The following is a 17417-nucleotide window of genomic DNA, read 5'->3' on the forward strand; positions in this document are numbered from 1 at the left end:
TCAAATATTGACCATATTCCGACTGATTTCGGTCAAAAATGCGAAATGTGTTAGATGCTACAATATTTCGATATTGTGGGACCACATTTACCGACCGATGTTGGTCGTTAAATTTAAATAAAATTGGTTATTTGACTTTTTCAACCAAATTACACATTTTCCGACCGATGTCAGTCAGTTTTCCCTTCCGACCGATTCCAGTCGGTATGCTTTGGACGATTTTTGGCAGTTTTCTAGGTGTATACTTAAGAGCAGATAGACCGTCCACCCATTGCCGCTATCCACTTCTACTAAGGCTGAACTTAATAGGAGCAAGAGACTTGGAGGCAACAACTAGAATGGAATATTATTTAATCGTGAAAATTCCATGTCAGACGCACCTATCAGAATCGGAACAGACCAATTACGAGATCCACCTATCATCGCTGGCATAACCATAAAAAATCATTAAAAGAATGTGAGCCGTTATTAACATATTATAAAGTTGATGATTTCCACCAAGAATTTGATCGTTTGGTCGTGCTAATTCTATACGAATAAGTTCTGAAAAGCATGTACCCATCACTCCAGCAATGACACCGAAGATGAAATAAAGAGTCCCTATATCCTTGTGGTCAGTGGAGAATAGCCATTTGATTAGAGTTGTCTTAAAAATGAGATGATTTTATTTTCTTCTTTATCAGAGAGGGCCCCACAAGGCTTATTTATTGAAAATGGGGGAGTGAGAGGGAGGGTGGAAGGAAGAATGGAAACCCTCACTTAATTGATGGGAGATTTTGATCCCCCTTTTCCTTTTATCCTTTCCAGTTCCGATTTAGGAAAGGGTCAACGCAAGGATCTTATTTCAAAGCAATCTCTGAAATTTTTCCTTATCGGAACGGGTCTTGCATGAAAATAGGATTTTAAATTGAGCTCCTAATATACGTTATTGGGATGAGATGGCTCCTATGAGCTCTCCCCCAGGAACCTCAAGAGGCGAAGGCCCTTGCCTTCGTTCTTGGTAAGAGCTTCACAGAAGTCAAGCTTATTGCTAGCATATCGGCTAGACCCAAGCTTCGATCGTGACTGCTTGTCACTTCTGGTCTCCTTATTCCGTCACCCGAGATCCAAGTCAGCACCGGTAAAGATCTCTTGATTCCTCGCAGTCGTGCCGGCTTGGAAGAAAGCTACCTTTTGCCTATCTCACCTCCTTCCTTCAGCTGGGCGAGCCTTCACTTTTTTGATCGTCTTCTGCCTAATGCGGTACCCCCTCCCATATTTTGGTTCACATTGGGCTTACCTTGTTCACAGGTCGACCCCATGGCTGCAAGAAAAGGCGATCTTGTGTTATACTCCGGTGATATATTTCCTACCGATACATGCAAACTCCCATCGTGTCCCATATCATATTCTGTGAATCGAAAAGGGAAGCCTACTCATCTATCAAATCCTCTCGTAGATCATTGTGGTTTTACAAAGGGGAGCGAACTCTTCTATCGTGTTGCATTTTCTAAGGCGGACCCCCGGGATCCATCGTACTGGAGTGATTCGAGAAGAACGATTAGGTTCAATTCTTTGCTGCAATCGCTTCGATCCACCCCCTCGGTGAAAAATCATAATGCGCCCTGAGAAATTTCTACTAGCACACTTTCCTATACTCAAAGTGAATTATCTATGTTCTCTCCTTTGCCTCATTCTTTATCCCGTAATCGATTCTTCCCCTAAAGCTAGCTCCTCCTCCTCCTTCTCCTTTTGTATATGATCCCCCTTGGTCCTTTTTAAATAACATTCTCGACTGCCTTCAGTCCGGTTGTTCGGTCGCCCTCTAGCCAGTGACTAGCCCAGCTATGGAGCTAGTTCTACACCGCCATATCGAGACTCTCTTTTAAAAGTGAGATACCAGATTTCATAAGAGGGAAAGATCACTCCGTCATGCAACACAGTAGTGTTTATCTATCTAGAAATTTTATAAGAGAGGAAGAATCGTAGCGTAGGGTCGACATAAATAATCGGTTAAAATAGTCTAATGAGAAAGCATCAGCTCACGTTCGTAGTTGCAATAAGTTTTCTTTTTTTTTTTTAATCGAGATTGGCTTTTTCTTCCGTCTACCCTAATGAAACCTAAAATCTTACTCCTTCGCTTTCTCGTTCTGATAGAAGAGCTTGCACATCTTCTCTTTGGCACTCATCCTTCGCTTGGGGAGTGCTCTCTCTCTTCTGTGTTAGCGAAGGAAGGATAAGAGTATGAGCAATCGGCCGAATGATTGTTATTCCACTCACGATTATAGTGTCTCTATCGAAGCAGAACAAGTCTAATACCCCAGCCCTAGTTTTGGGAGATGTGATTTCGATCTAAACCTGGAAACTCATATATTTATATATATAATTATTTTGTCCTTTTAACCATTTTTTGCAGTTTTTCCATCTCTATATTAACCAAGTTTAGCTTCTCTAAGTGATGTCAACATAAAAATGAATAAAGAATCTATCATTTATAACTGACAGTGTAAATCTTTTTAGGTATCTGTATATTTAACTTTTTGTAGCAAGCTGTCTGCCTCACTAATTTTGTGGTTGGTTGTCCCATTGCTTCTATTATGCATACACACACATATAATGCAAACTAGGAGACAGATTTATGATTTAAACTTTATGGGTTATATTTTTATGGTTCTTATAACTCATTGCGCTTTTTGAAATTTCCGATATAGTGCTTAATATTTGTTGAAATTTAATGAAATTATCATATATATATATATATATATATATATATATATATATATATATATATATATATATATATATATATGCTCGTCCAAAGTTCGTGTGTTCAGTTCCACTTATGCTATGTAATGTCAGATTGATCAATAAGAGTTAGTTGATTTATAACCCCGGCCCTGCCTTATACCTATGAGGTGAAAAGTCAAAACTAATAATCTCGGATGGGGCTATCGCCTGCCCAGTACCGGAAGGTCAAGAAAGTTGGTGACCTGATGACAGGGGAGCCGACGATCGAAGCTCCGTTGAACGGCGACCGTAACTATAACGGTTCTAAAGTAGCAAAATTTCTCATCGGGTAAGTTCCGACCCACACGAAAGGCGTAACGATTTGGGCAGTTGATTCAATCTGGAAATGAAAAGTCACGTGTCCCAATAAAATGATGCCAGCGCATTAAAAAAGGGACCATATAATATTACGTCAGTCACAGGGGTAATTTTAGACATAAAGATAATGTTGTATGTATTTTTGGATCAAAAGGTGGACAAAACGTAAATTTAAACCATTTACCAAACGATAGGGGTGGTTTTTAATCCTTTTCCGATAAATAAATAACTTGGAGAATAAATTACAAAATAATAATGTAACAGTTAGAGTATAAAGATTAACTTACTGTTTTGAAGAAACATATACTTAATTACCATTTGATGCAATTAGGACAAAGCAAAACAGTACTAGGAGAAGAGTACGTAGAGAAAATGCTAGATTCATCACATCACTCACATGTGAGAACAAAGGAAGAACACATATTCCCCATATTTAAGGGAAGATAAGATAATGAAGACAAGTAAATAATTTTAAGACAACTTATCAAGTACTCTAGACAAATTTTATTGTTAAACTTATGTACCGATGCTACCAAACTGCCATTTTCCTGTTGTCCGATTCTTAGGGTGTGTTTGGTATAACGGAAACTGTTTTCTTATAAAAAAAAATTTTTTTTTTGGGGGGGGAGGGTTGGGTGGTGTAGAAAAACGAAAAAATAAAAAACAGAAAATCCAAAATACAAAACAAAAGTTAAATTTTTTTTGCGGGGTGGGTGGTGTGGGGTGGGTGGTTCAAAAAAACGAAAAAACAGAAAATTGAAAATGCAAAATAAAAATAAAAAGTGGGGGGGGGGGGGAGGGATGGGGATTGGGGTGGGTGGGTAGCGTAGGAAAATGAATAAAAATAGAAAATTGAAGTTGGAGAGGGTTGGGGTTAGATGTGAGGGTAGGTGAAGTTTTTGAAAAATATTTTCCTAACTTTTTCTAGGGAAGTCATTTTCCTCCAATTTCAGGAAAATGTGATATCTAGGAAAACATTTTTCAAACTATTTTGTGCAACCAAACAGTGGAAAATGGGAAAATATTTTTCGAAAAATATTTTCCGTCATACCAAACACACCCTAAATTACGAGATAAAAGGGAAATAAAGTTTGGTCCTCTATCGATTCTTTTAAATGTCATTATTTAGTTGGCAAACACTATAGATTCCCTTCGACTCAAATGTGAAACAATATGATCTTTATTAACGCTTACACACATTGTTATTTTGATCAAATACCTTTGAAATAATGTTTGATCTTCATCCATGATCTTTATGCTGATATCAAGTTTAGATGAGTCCATTAAATAGAAGTTTAAGAAGCAATTCCACCAATTTATTTGGACTTGGTATCAGTGATAGCAATAACAATAAGTTGGATTTTTTAGGATATGTTGAATTTTCACCCAGATATTTTGTAGGTAAGATCTTTCGTCTCTTCACTCCTCGTATTTACTTCCATTTACATTAGCAATCAAGCAAACAATGAAGAGAAGAATAAAGATGAAGGGAAAGTTCGAGTCTTGAAGGTTTCAATCAATAAAGGTGAAAGCTTAGAGAAACTTAAGGACAATGGATATTTGATTTTGTCTATGTTTATAAAAGGAAGAGGGACGACCCGGTTTAATTCTCTGAAGAAGTCTTTACAACACAAAGATAGTTGGCCCAATACATTTCTGACTTTGGGCCCAAACCAACCAAAAACAATCAGCCTTGTAGATCCTTCTAGTACATGTACACGTGTATATAGATAAATCTTTGTTTCTTATTTTCTGTATACAAAATTTAAGTTGGATATAGGTTAGCCAATGATAGGAAGGATACCTGGAGTTAGTTAGGAGAGAGGAATATTCTTTTTGTCTTTCTTCTTTTGTATATATACACGAAAACATGTACATCATATCATTCATTCGAAAAAGAAATCAAATGCATAGAAACATTCTCCAATCTCCTTGCTCTTCGTACATGGTATCAGAGCAATATGTGCTCAAACTATCATTTTTTACCTCTAATCTTCTTCATTCTCTACTTCATCTATGGCCCCTTCTTCTGACGTTCAGTCCACTAATGATTCTAGGAATTCTTCTGTCATTGATCCTTCAAGTCCCTACTATCTCCATCCACCAGATTCACCTGGAATAGTCTTGGTGAACTCACTCTTTGATGGAAAAGGCTATGCCGGATGGATTAGGACCATTGTTATTTTCTGAGCCAAGAACAAACTTGGTTTCATTGATGGGTCTTCTGTTGAACCTATCACTTCTTCTCTTCACTATAAGTCCTGGAGTCGCTGCAATGATATGGTGATATCCTGGATACTCAACTCTCTGTCAAAGGATATTGCAGGATCTATGCTATATTCCAAAAGTGCAAAAGAGATTTGGAAGAAGTTCCAAGCCAGATTTGGGCAATGTAATGGAGTCCAGCTTTACCAGCTCCAAAAAGAGTTGAGTGATGCAGTGCAAGGTGCATCTGATATAGCAGGCCATTTCACTAAGGTCAAGAATATATGGGATGAATTGGATGCTTTTAACACCTTTGACCACTATACCTGTAAGTGTTCTTGTGATGAAAAAACAAAAACCATCAAGTGTCGTCAAGATGGAAGGATGATTCAGTTCCTCATGGGACTTAATGATGCCTATTCTGATGCCAAAGTTAGCATCCTGATGATGGCCCTTTGCTCTCTATGATCCATGCCTATTCTTTGCTTATTCAAGATGAAAAGCAAATAGAGGTTCATGTTGCTGCACATCCTTTTGATACTGCTTTCATGGTCACCAATAAGAGGTTTTCCACCGTACAAAAATCCAACAACAATCAGCAGTTTCTTGGTGCCGAAGGAAAATTCAAACCATACTTTGATAATCAAAAGTGTGGAATGTACCGCACTTACTGTAAAATGACCAATCATGTTGTTGCTAATTGTTACAGATTGATTGGATTCCCAGTTAATTTCAAGTTCACCAAATCCAAAAGGTTACAACCTTTAGCACACAATAATGCTACCTCTGTTGGACCAACAACAAAAAATGTACAGTCAGTCCAGGGTATGGATACAGGGACTTCTGCAAATCTCATCACTCAAGAGCAATATTCTCAGCTTTTTCAATTGCACCAGGAGGTGAAATTGTGACAACAATGTGACAGATCTCTGATGCCTCTGCCTCATCCAACTGTGTTGGTATAATCACACCTCAGTTAGATCCTACCTCCTTTTCCCTTATCTCTCATACTAACTCCTGCTCTTGGATTCTTGACTCTGGTGCTTCAATACACATGACATATGATAAGTCTTCACTATTTAATTTTGCTCCTTTACCAGCATCATTGTATGTTAATCTGCCTAATTCTGATAGACTTAAAGTCACTCATCAGGGGAGTGTTACAAACTACCTGCCCTTACTCTTCACAATAATCTTTTTGTACCAGAGTTCAGGTTTAATCTATTGTTAGTTCACAAATTCACAACATAATTAAACTTTCTTTTAATCTTTGTTTCTTTTGGTTCCATATTGCAGGCCCCTTCAATGAAGAGACCAGTGGTTCTTAGTGAAGTAAATGAGGGATTATATCTTCTAAAGTTAGTTCCACTCAAGCCTAATTCAGTCTCAACCTTTCCTAGTCCAGTTTCACATAATAAGCTAGTTTCTCAGTCTATTTGTAATAGAACATATAGTGTTGCAGTTTCTAATTCAGTGTCTAATTTAGTATCCAGTCCTTCAGTTTCTAATTCTCCTAAGGTTTCTTCTAATGTAAGCCTATGGCACAAGAGAATTGGGAATTTTTCTTTTACTAGTGTGAAGCATTTATCCGGTTTTCATTTGTTGTCTTCTAATGATCCTTGTGATGTATGTGCAAAATCTAGACAAGCAAAACTCCCTTTCCCCACCAGCACAATTTCCACTACATCTACTTTTGAACTCATTCATGTGGACACTTGGGGGCCTTATAAAGTTCTTACTCATGACAACTACAGATATTTCCTCACCATTGTAGATGACTTTAGCAGGGGCACATGGACATATCTTTTTCAGACCAAAAGCAATGCCTTTTCTATTTTAAAATATTTTTTGGCAATGGTTGAGCGACATTCAACACCTCTGTTAAGGTAATAAGATATAACAATGCAAAGGAATTAGGAACTAGCCTATCCAATTCAGATTTTCTTGCTTCAAAATGGATTTTACACTAAACCACTTGTGTTGCCACACCTCAACAAAATGTGATAGTCGAAATAAAATACAAACACCTTTTAGAAAATTGTCGTGCTCTCCTTTTTCAGTCACATTTACCTTTATCTTATTGGGGGGAATGTCTTTTAACTGCTACATACCTAATCAACAGATTTCCTTCAAAGTTTCTGAATTTTAAAACACCTTATGAGGTCTTGTTTAAGAAGGTTCCTTCTTTTGATTCTTTGAAATGTTTTGGATGCATTTGTTATTCCACCACTCTTTCTCACCTAAGATTCAAACTAGATCCCAGGGCAGTCAAATGTGATTTTATTGGTTATCCATTCAACCATAAGGGGTATAAGCATTTAGATTTATCCTCAACGAAAATTTTTGTTTCAAGAAATGTAAGATTTTATAAAGATGTTTACCCTTTTTCTTCTATTACTGATCCTTCTCCTATTTTTTCTGTGTGTTCTTCCTATGGTCAGTCTACTGTTATCTCTCTTTCTCCCCAACCACAGTCTCCCATTCTTTCCAATTTTTCCCCACAAAATCATCATTCCATCCATCCCCCTCCTGTTTCTACCCCTGTTTCATCTTCTACATCTTCCTCTACACAATCCTATTCTTCATATAGTCCTATTCCACTAGACTTTTTTGCTGTACATTCTCCTAGTCCTACCACACCTCTTCAGCTCAGAAGGTCACTTAGGGTGTCTAATCCCCCTCCTTATTTGGTAGATTTTGTATGCAATGTTATTTATTTCACTAACCTCACTACTTCTTGTTTTGTAGCTTCTGTTTCACCTCATGTTTTGCCTTTTTCTGCTCTATCTCATTCTAACCAGTCACTTATCAACTCTATTTCTCATATACAAGAATCTACCATATTTTCTCATATACCCATGTTGGCAATGGCAGCAGAATTTGAAGCCTTGGAAGCCAATCAAACCTGGGATGTGGTTGAGCTTCCTAAAGGGAAGAAAATATTACCATGTAAATGGGTCTATAAATTCAAATATATTATCGATGGAAATGTCGAAAGGTTCAAAGATAGGTTGGTCATTAGAGGAGATACCCAATGAGAGGGGATTGATTACACAGAAATATTTTCTCCAGCGGTCAAAATAACCATTGTTAGATGTCTTTTGGCTATTTCAGTAAAAAAGGGATGGCCTTTATTCCACTTAGATGTTAATAATATTTTTTTACATGGTGATTTACAAGAAGAGGTATATATGAAATTTCCTCCAGGTATGAGGGATCCTAGTTCGCACCATGTTTGTCGCTTAAGGAAGTCCCTTTATGGCTTAAAACAAGCCTCTCGGCAATGGTATGCAAGGCTGACAATAACCGTCAATTTTAAGGGTTATTCTCATTCTTTGAAAGATTATTCTTTATTTTTAAAAGGACTGCCTCTTGAGTGGTTATTCTAGCCGTATATGTGGACGGCATTCTTCTCACAGGGAATGACCTTTCTGAGGTTGCAGTATTAAAAACTTTTCTCAATTTTGAGTTTAAGATTAAAGATTTGGAGCATGCACATTTTTTCCTAGGAATGAAATTACTCAAAGAACCACAAGGTCCAAAGGAAATTTACCTTGGAACTTTTCTTCGAATTTGATTGTCTTGATAAGAAGCCTATTGTTTCTCCTCTTGAGCCTTCGATAAAGCTTCGTGCTAATCAAGGGAAATCGCATTCAGATCCTACTATATATCGACGTCTCTTGGGTAAGTTAAAATTTTTGACACACACACGGCCGGACTTATCTTTCGCCGTTCAACATCTTTCTCAATACATGCAATCTCCTCGTCACCCCCATCTTCAGGTTGCTTTTCACTGTCTTCGATATTGTCACGACCCAAAATCCTAACCTGTCGTGATGGCGCCTAACGTGGTACTAGGCAAGCTGACATTACAAAATAATTCCAACACTTTAAATAGAAAATGAATTAAAATGGGTTAATTAATAAAAATTCTCATAAACAGGGATAGAAACCCAAAACTCAACACGGAAGTTCCCAACTATCGGGGTATCACAGAGTACATGAGCATCTGTCGCGCCCCATTTTTCTCGCGAAAAGGGGGCTTCGACATGTGACAATTCCTTTTAGAATTGGAGATAGAGTGCTAAAGGAGAAGAGTCACCACCTAATAATTTTTTAAGGTGTGTTAGGGTACCTATTATGCAGATAACTCTGTTTGACTAGTTAACTCCACCAAAGATCGGGTAAGGGCTCAAGTTACCTCAAAGAGAAGGTGTTAGGCACTCCTCGAGGTCCACAACTGTGGGTCCCGACCGAACTTAAGATTATGTAGATTACGATTAAGCTAGATGATCAAGTAAACAAAGGAAATTCAGAAGTCAAAGAACTTTATTACAACATGATTAATACATATCTTAGTGCGAATATAAGGATACAACTATTTAGATCTAATAACAACATATAAAGAGGAGGGGGGTCCTAAGTTTTTTAGCCTAAAGGATCACCCCGTGCAACATAAATAATACTTTGTAACTCCCTCAAGATGGGGTGTTACTCATATTATTCAGCGGGCACAGACTGTCATCTCCCGCTAACCGATTACTATGTTAAAATTGTTACCTAAAAGCATTCTAATTCAATTATAGGTCGTACCCTATGCGTGCACTACCCGTCGCATGCCTATGGTCCAGGAGGTATTGGACATTTACTTTGGATGGTTCTAGACCCCGCTTAGACTTCTCAGAAATGTCAAAACTAGGCGACATACAAAACACATTGGACTTCACATATAGGCAGTCAAAGCTCAAGTTTGCCTCCACACTTAAGCAACAAATGCATGAAAGACAAATTGTATGTTGAGCAGTTCAGCATCAAGAATTTAGATCCCTATAGACATGATTTCTATGTGACAAGGCGTTAAGGCATGCAAGCAGTTTCAGAAACCAAGCGTCGCCCATAGACAGGATTGTACAGTTATCGCATATTGATTGTTGAAATTGCAGATTTCCAGTTATTAACCCTGTTGTGTCTAGGTGACTTACGCAGTAAGGAGTAATGAAGAGCATTGGGAGGAGCCCAGAATTACTTATGCTTGATGACAGTGGCATAAACAAGCACTAAACAGTTTTTAGAGGTCCATCATTAACATAGAACGAGTAATTATACCCTATAGGCAGGATCTCTAACAGTTGACACTTGGAACTTATTTTATTGTTATACGTATTCCTATAGGCATGGTTTATAGTGAACAGTGCGATACCGTAGCAAATGAAATGATCCAAATCCTATAGGCATGAGTTCTAGTATATATACTGCATCAATGGAAATTGAAGGAAAGTTCAACGATATTTATTTCCTATGGGCATGTTTTCTAATAACATGTAGCAAAAAGGATAATTGAAGCATTTGAGCTCATGCTTTGCTAGTAGACAAGTAGAGTGTGTGCTGCTCTTAATGGCATGATTTCTATAGTGTACATAACGAGTGAACGACACATATAGCAAATACATTATTAAGTCCTATAGGCATGATATCTACCCATCACATATAAATATTAAAATCTACCCCATTCCCATTTACTAACAACCCCAATTGTTTATACAAAGATTATTACAGGCCCAATAATGAATAAAAGTGTAACGACCCGCTCGGTCATTTTGAGTATTACAACCCCATTCCCCATATTACTGTGCCATTTATGCATTACAATTGATTTATGACTTACCGGGTTAATTGGTTCGGGTCCGATGATGTTTTGGAATAAATTGGGGCACTTAGTTCCAAGGTTTAAAGCTTAAGTTAAAATAGTGATCGGATGTCGACTTATGTGTAAACGATCCCAGAATAGAGTTTTGATGATTCCAATAGTTCCGTATGGTGATTTTGGACTTAAGAGCGTGTCCGAAAAATTATTTGGAGATCCGTAGCGGAATTAATCTTGAAATGGCAAAAGTTGAATTTTTGAAAGTTTAATCGGGGGGTTGACTTTTTAATAACGGGGTCAAAATCCCATTCTGAAAAATTGAATAGCTTCATTATGTCACTTATGACTTGTGTACAAAATTTGAAGACATTCCAGATTGATTTGATGTGTTTCGGCACAAGATATAGAATTTGAAAGTTCAAAGATCATGAATTTTGAATTGAGGTGTGATTCATCGTTTCGATGTTGTTAGGTGTGCTTTGAGGCCTCGAGTAGGTCTGTATTATGTTATGGGACTTGTTGGTATATTTGGTTGAGGTCCCGGGGGCCTCAGGTGAGTTTCGGATGGTTAACGGATCAAATTCGGACTTAAGGAAATGCTGGAAGTGCTGCCTACTGGTGTGATCGCACCTGCGAAGCTTTTGATCGAAGGTGTGAAGCCGCATGTGCACGCAACCAGTTGCAGAAACGACCAATAGTGGAACTGGGCAGTGCTCGCAGGTGCGAAGAATTTTCCCGCATCTGCGAGGCCGCCTGTGCGAAGGGTGGGCGCAGAAGCAGAAAATGGTGAGGAAGTCGGGCAGCGCAGGTGCAGAATGTTTATCTGCAGATGCAAAGTCGCATCCATGCTTGAATCATCGCAGAAGCGGCCTGGCTCACAAATACGCCTATTTTTCCACAAAAGCGAGGGTCGCAGGTGCGACTTCTTGTTCGCGGATGCGAAAATCGCTGGTGCAGAAGCTTAAATTCGTCGTTTCATGATTTTCACCCATTTTTGGATTTTGGATCTCGGTTTGGGCAATTTTGGAGAGGAATATTTCCACACAACTTGGGATAAGTGTTCTTGACTCCCTTGCGATTATATTTCATGAATTAATCTTCATTTTTGGTGTAAGATTATCGAATCTTCAAGAGAAATCGAAGGAAATTTCTATAATGTCACAAAATAAATTTTTCGAGTTTTCAATACCGATTCGGAGTCGGATGTGAGTGAAATTAGTATGGTTAAACTTGGAATTGGATGGGTTATCGTACTTTGTGAGTTTCGTCGGATTCCGAGACGTGGGCCCCATGAGTGATTTTGGGGTGTAATTTTGGATTTTGTAGAAAATATTAGTATTTTGAGATGGAATTAATTCCTATAATTTCGTGGACTGAATCAAATTAATTGTGGCTAGAATCGAGCCGTTTAGGAGTTTATACGCGCATAATGGAATTTCTGGAGCATTTTGATCTTGCTTGGAATTTGGATTCGTCTTGTTCGAGGTAAGTAACTCTTCTAATATTGGAGCTGAGGGTATAAACCCTGAATATATGTATTATGTGAATTGTTGGGAGGTGTTGCACATGTTAGGTGACGGGTGTGTGGGCGTGCACCATAGAAATTGTGACGTAATTGGTTCCATGGAATTTTGTAGTCAAATAATCTTGGCATTTTCCATGCAATTTTATGTGTTAAAGAAATTGAGCTGAGAATCATATTAAAGATTATGTTGAGGTTATGTGCCAGTATTATTGGGACCAACAGAGGTCATATTGCTGTGAATTATTTGTTTTAAATTGAAAATTCATACTCAGTCATATTAATTTCATTACATATCATATCCCAGTCTCTGTTGTTATTTATTGATACATCATATCATCATTTTCGGGCTATTTTCATGACATTGCGAGCCCATGAGAGAGAGACTGGAGAGATTGATGACTGAGGGAGGCCGAGCGCCTGACTATGAGAATATTTTTGGGATCGAGCTGCATGCCGCAGCAGGCCATGTTGGCTTTATATATATTATTATTATTATGTGGATCGGGGCTGACCACCTGCAGCAGGCCTTATAGGCTTATTATAGCACGTGAGTTGTCCGCACAACACGTGAGTTGTCCATGCAGATTATAGAACTTGGGCTGAAGGAGCCCCTCCAGAGTCTGTACACACCCTAGTGAGTGTATGTACCTACTGAGTGCGAGTGCCGAGTGCCGAGTGATTGGGAGGACTGAGTGACTGTGAGGACTGAGTGACTGGGAGGACTGAGTGACTGGGAGGACTGAGTGAAATGATACTTTGAGTGTATGCATATGATTTTATCACTGAGTTGCATCGCATTGACATGCACACATGACATACAGGCATAGAGATGTATTTTCCTTATGTTGTACAGTATCACATCATTCATGATTTCTCACACATGTTGACAGATAGGCATAGTGATGCATTTGTTTTACATGGGTTATCTGGAAAGAAAATGAACCATCTTATTTATTATTGAAAGGATTTCTGGAAAATTATTGTTTTCAAACTTATTCATATTTTTGGAAACTTTGGTAAAAGATTTGGGTTTTCACTGTTGTACTTGAAAGGAAGAACTATTTTTTGGAAATCATGATTTAGCTGAGCATTTTATCACTGAGTTACTTCTTGTATTTTTTGTTTTACATTGTTATGGACTATTGTGGACTATTGGTTTTGGACCCGACCTTGGTACAAGCTCGTCACTACTTGCAACCTAAGGTTAGGTTTGTTACTTATTGAGTACATGGGGTCGGTTGTACTCATACTACACTTCTGCACCTTGCGTGCATACGTTGGCTGCTAATGTTACTGCGTTCGTCGGGAGCTGGATCTGAAGATGTACCTGCATTCCGGTTGTAGCTGCCTTTTGTCATGGTAGCCTTAGATTCATAAAACTCTGCTCATGTATATTTTTCATACTATTTTTTTGTAAATTCTATTCTTAGAAGCTCATGATTTGTACTACCAGTTCTTGGAGAATGTATAAGATTAAGATAATTCTTTACTTAATTGAGTTATTAATTGTTATTGGAATTGGTTAGTGGATAATTGGCATACCTAGCGGGTGGGATAAGTGCCATCACGACTGGTCGGAATTTGGGTCGTGACAAGGTGGTATCAAAGCTCTAGGTTCATAGGTTCTACAAGTCATGAGCAAATGTCTAGTAGAGTCTTGCGGATCGGTATGATGCCGTCCATATCTATCTTCAAGAGGCTACAGGGCAATTAGGATATATACTTCCCATCTTTCCTTCCTTATCGTGTGGAATTGATTCAGATTGAGACATAACTCTTTGAATTCCTTCCACGCAGTCGTGTGCTTACATGAGCGCTCGGTATCAGCTGTGCATCACCGGCTTGTGATTCTATGAATGAGGTTTGAGATATGTATTAGGTGTTTTGGTGACGGGCCAATCTGGGGGACTTTAGGCCATGGTTAGACCGCAGATTAAGCTCGGTAGATTCAGTTGTAACCTGTACATTTAGACTCATATGTTCGGTAATGTCCCTACAAGTGGAATTTGTGGCTCGATGAGCGATGGAATGGATTTGTGATGATTATGATGTAACTGCAGGATGTTTTAAGATGATTTGAATGTGACGAGAAATGTTTCCTTGAAATGTAAAGGAAGGCCATTGGGTGCTTGATTTTCGTTTTGATGTGACGTACAGTCTCGAGTGTGAATGTTTTGAAGGATCTTTCTCGTTGTTAAATTTTGGGACAAATTAAATTCTCATGTCTGGTTAATGAGTTTGGACTCGGAAAGATTAAGTGATGTCATAGTAATTGTAACTACGCAAGGTTATAACGAGATATTAATTTAAGGTTAAGTAGGTGGGTTATCCCCTGCACAGTAATCTATGTAGGTGTATTCCTTATGATGTGAGTAGAGAGTTTCTTTTCTGCCGACAAGGCATATGTGTTGGGATTTGAATTTGAATCTGGTTGAGAAAGTTGACCTGAATATTAAGAGAATGAATGCGAGTCTAGCGGACGATTGAGGTATTTTTATGGTTGGTGTTGTATGAGCTTGAGAAGAATTTTCGTTGTACTGACTACGGTATTATGACAGTAATAGAGTATGGGTATTGTGAATTATAAAGTGTTTTGATCTATGGCTTTGAGCTAAGTGGGGGAGCCTGCTATTAAAAATTCAATTTCATGGTTATATGTATAAGGTTTAGTTTTGGGCTGAAGCATACTTGTGGGTTAGTTATGACTTGCAAAGATTGAGATCGAGGATGACTCGAGTAAGAAAATTCTTGGAAACATGTTATATTGCACTTATGAATATATGAAAATCATGGAATAGGTGAGTTGTTATTTGTGAAAGATGTAGTGCGCACGAAGTATGAATTTGATTGGGTGTTAAGGCAGGGGTACTTCTTTGGGTGTTGTTTTGCTAATGGGGCTTGTATCCTTCGGCCCGTTTGGGCGGTGCAATTGATATTTGAGCAGAGTGGATGACTCTCGAGAAAGTTCTAATGGATTCAAGATTAATATGTAACAATTGAGAATTTTTGGCGGATTTGTTATGGCTAAAATCTGAGATTTAAGTTGGATGGTGTCGAGACTTATGGCATTTTTGTATATTATTATGGATTTTATATTTCGGTATCATGAAGGTGAACGAAACGACCTTAGACTCAAATAAGGTATTTTTAGAGTGGGTATTTCGGTTGTGGTATTTATAGGGGTAATTATGATGTGGTGAGACTCTACAGATGTTTTGGTGGCAGTATTCTTGGGTTTTGGTGACCTACGTGGTTTGGTCGAGTTAGAGAAATTTAGTTCTAATAGCTTGGTTATGTGTATATGGATTTCAAAGTGTTCTTGATGTTTTCTACCTTGATTTGAACCAGATATTTTCTACTGGTGTGGGAAACGTGTTGTGTATTGTGATTTCCTCCTGGAAGGAAGCAAGATGAAGGTTTCTAACTAACCAGGTATGTAATTTGCTGGTGACTCAGAGTTGATAATGGGATTCTTGTGCTTGTCACATGATGGCATAATATATGTGGTGTGCTATGCGGGATTAGGATTTACATGTACAAGGTGACAGTTCGGTCTTGAAGAGAAGGTAACGAATGTTGGACAACATGGTCAGTTCTAGATATTTCGATGAATGTTATAACTGCTCGGTAATTCTTAAGAAGGGTGCGCATTTCAGAAGGCGCGTTGTGTTTTGACTTACGGATATTCATCGGTATTGCAGTACTCACCTGGTTAATAGACTGCTGATATTCAAATTATTGTTATATGGCACGATTTGTGGCTCTGAATTATATTGGTGTGGCATATCTGTGGTATAGTTGTGTTTAATAATATAAGGTCATTGGACCTAGAATGAGAACTATCAGGGTTGAAACGATATATTCAGGAGGATAATATTGAAATTCAGCTTAGAAAGTGATTATGGTTCTGGTTGGGGCGAGAGAGATCCATGACTTGTTGATCTGATAAGGGGTCCTGCGATTTCCGCATGTTTCTTTCATTATCGGCAGTGTACGAAGGTTTTAGAACGAGGTTTTATTTGATATGGGGTTTAATTCCAGTACCGGTTTAGATGGATTAGTTACTATGATCGGGAATGGTGTTGCGAACATGCGAGTTGTGTAGTATGTTATGTGATTATATCTGGGGTTATGGTCATGGCTCAATGCAACTTGTTCAGACTTATACATTGTGTAACTTTGAGATTCGGGTATTGTAAGAAATTTTAAAGGTTGGGAATTGAATTCTAAGGTTTTTGGGCTAAGGTTAAATTGAGGATTTTCAGTTGTATTGCGTTGTTAGGCCTATATGGAATAGGGTGACGTGGGATCACCCCCGGGTACGTGCGTGGTAAGATGGAATAGTGATTTGATGGCTTGGAAATAACTTTTGGCACGTTCGAGGACAAACGTATGTTTAAGTGGGGAGAATGTAACGACCCAACCGGTCGTTTTGAGTATTATAACCCCATTCCCCCAATTAATGTGCAATTTATGCATTACAATTGATTTATGACTTATCCGGTTAATTGGTTCGGGTCCGGTGAAGTTTTGGAATGAATTGGAACACTTAGTTCCAAGGTTTAAAGCTTAAGTTAAAATAGTGACCGGATGTCGACTTATGTGTAAACGATCCCAGAATATAGTTTTGATGATTCCAATAGCTCTGTATGGTGATTTTGGACTTAAGAGCGTGTTTGGAAAATTATTTGGAGATCCGTAGTGGAATTAGGCTTGAAATGGCGAAAGTTGAATTTTTGGAAGTTTGATCGGGGAGTTGACTTTTTAATATCGGGGTCAAAATCCAATTTTGAAAAATTGAATAGCTTTGTTATGTCACTTATGACTTGTGTGCAAAATTTGAAGTCATTCCAGATTGATTTGATGTGTTTCAGCACAAGATATAAAATTTGAAAGTTCAAAGTTCATTGATTTTGAATTGAGGTGTGATTCGTCGTTTCTATGTTGTTAGGTGTGATT

This window comes from Nicotiana tabacum, chromosome 9 (assembly GCF_000715075.1).
Source record: "Nicotiana tabacum cultivar K326 chromosome 9, ASM71507v2, whole genome shotgun sequence".
Lineage (NCBI taxonomy): Eukaryota > Viridiplantae > Streptophyta > Magnoliopsida > Solanales > Solanaceae > Nicotiana > Nicotiana tabacum.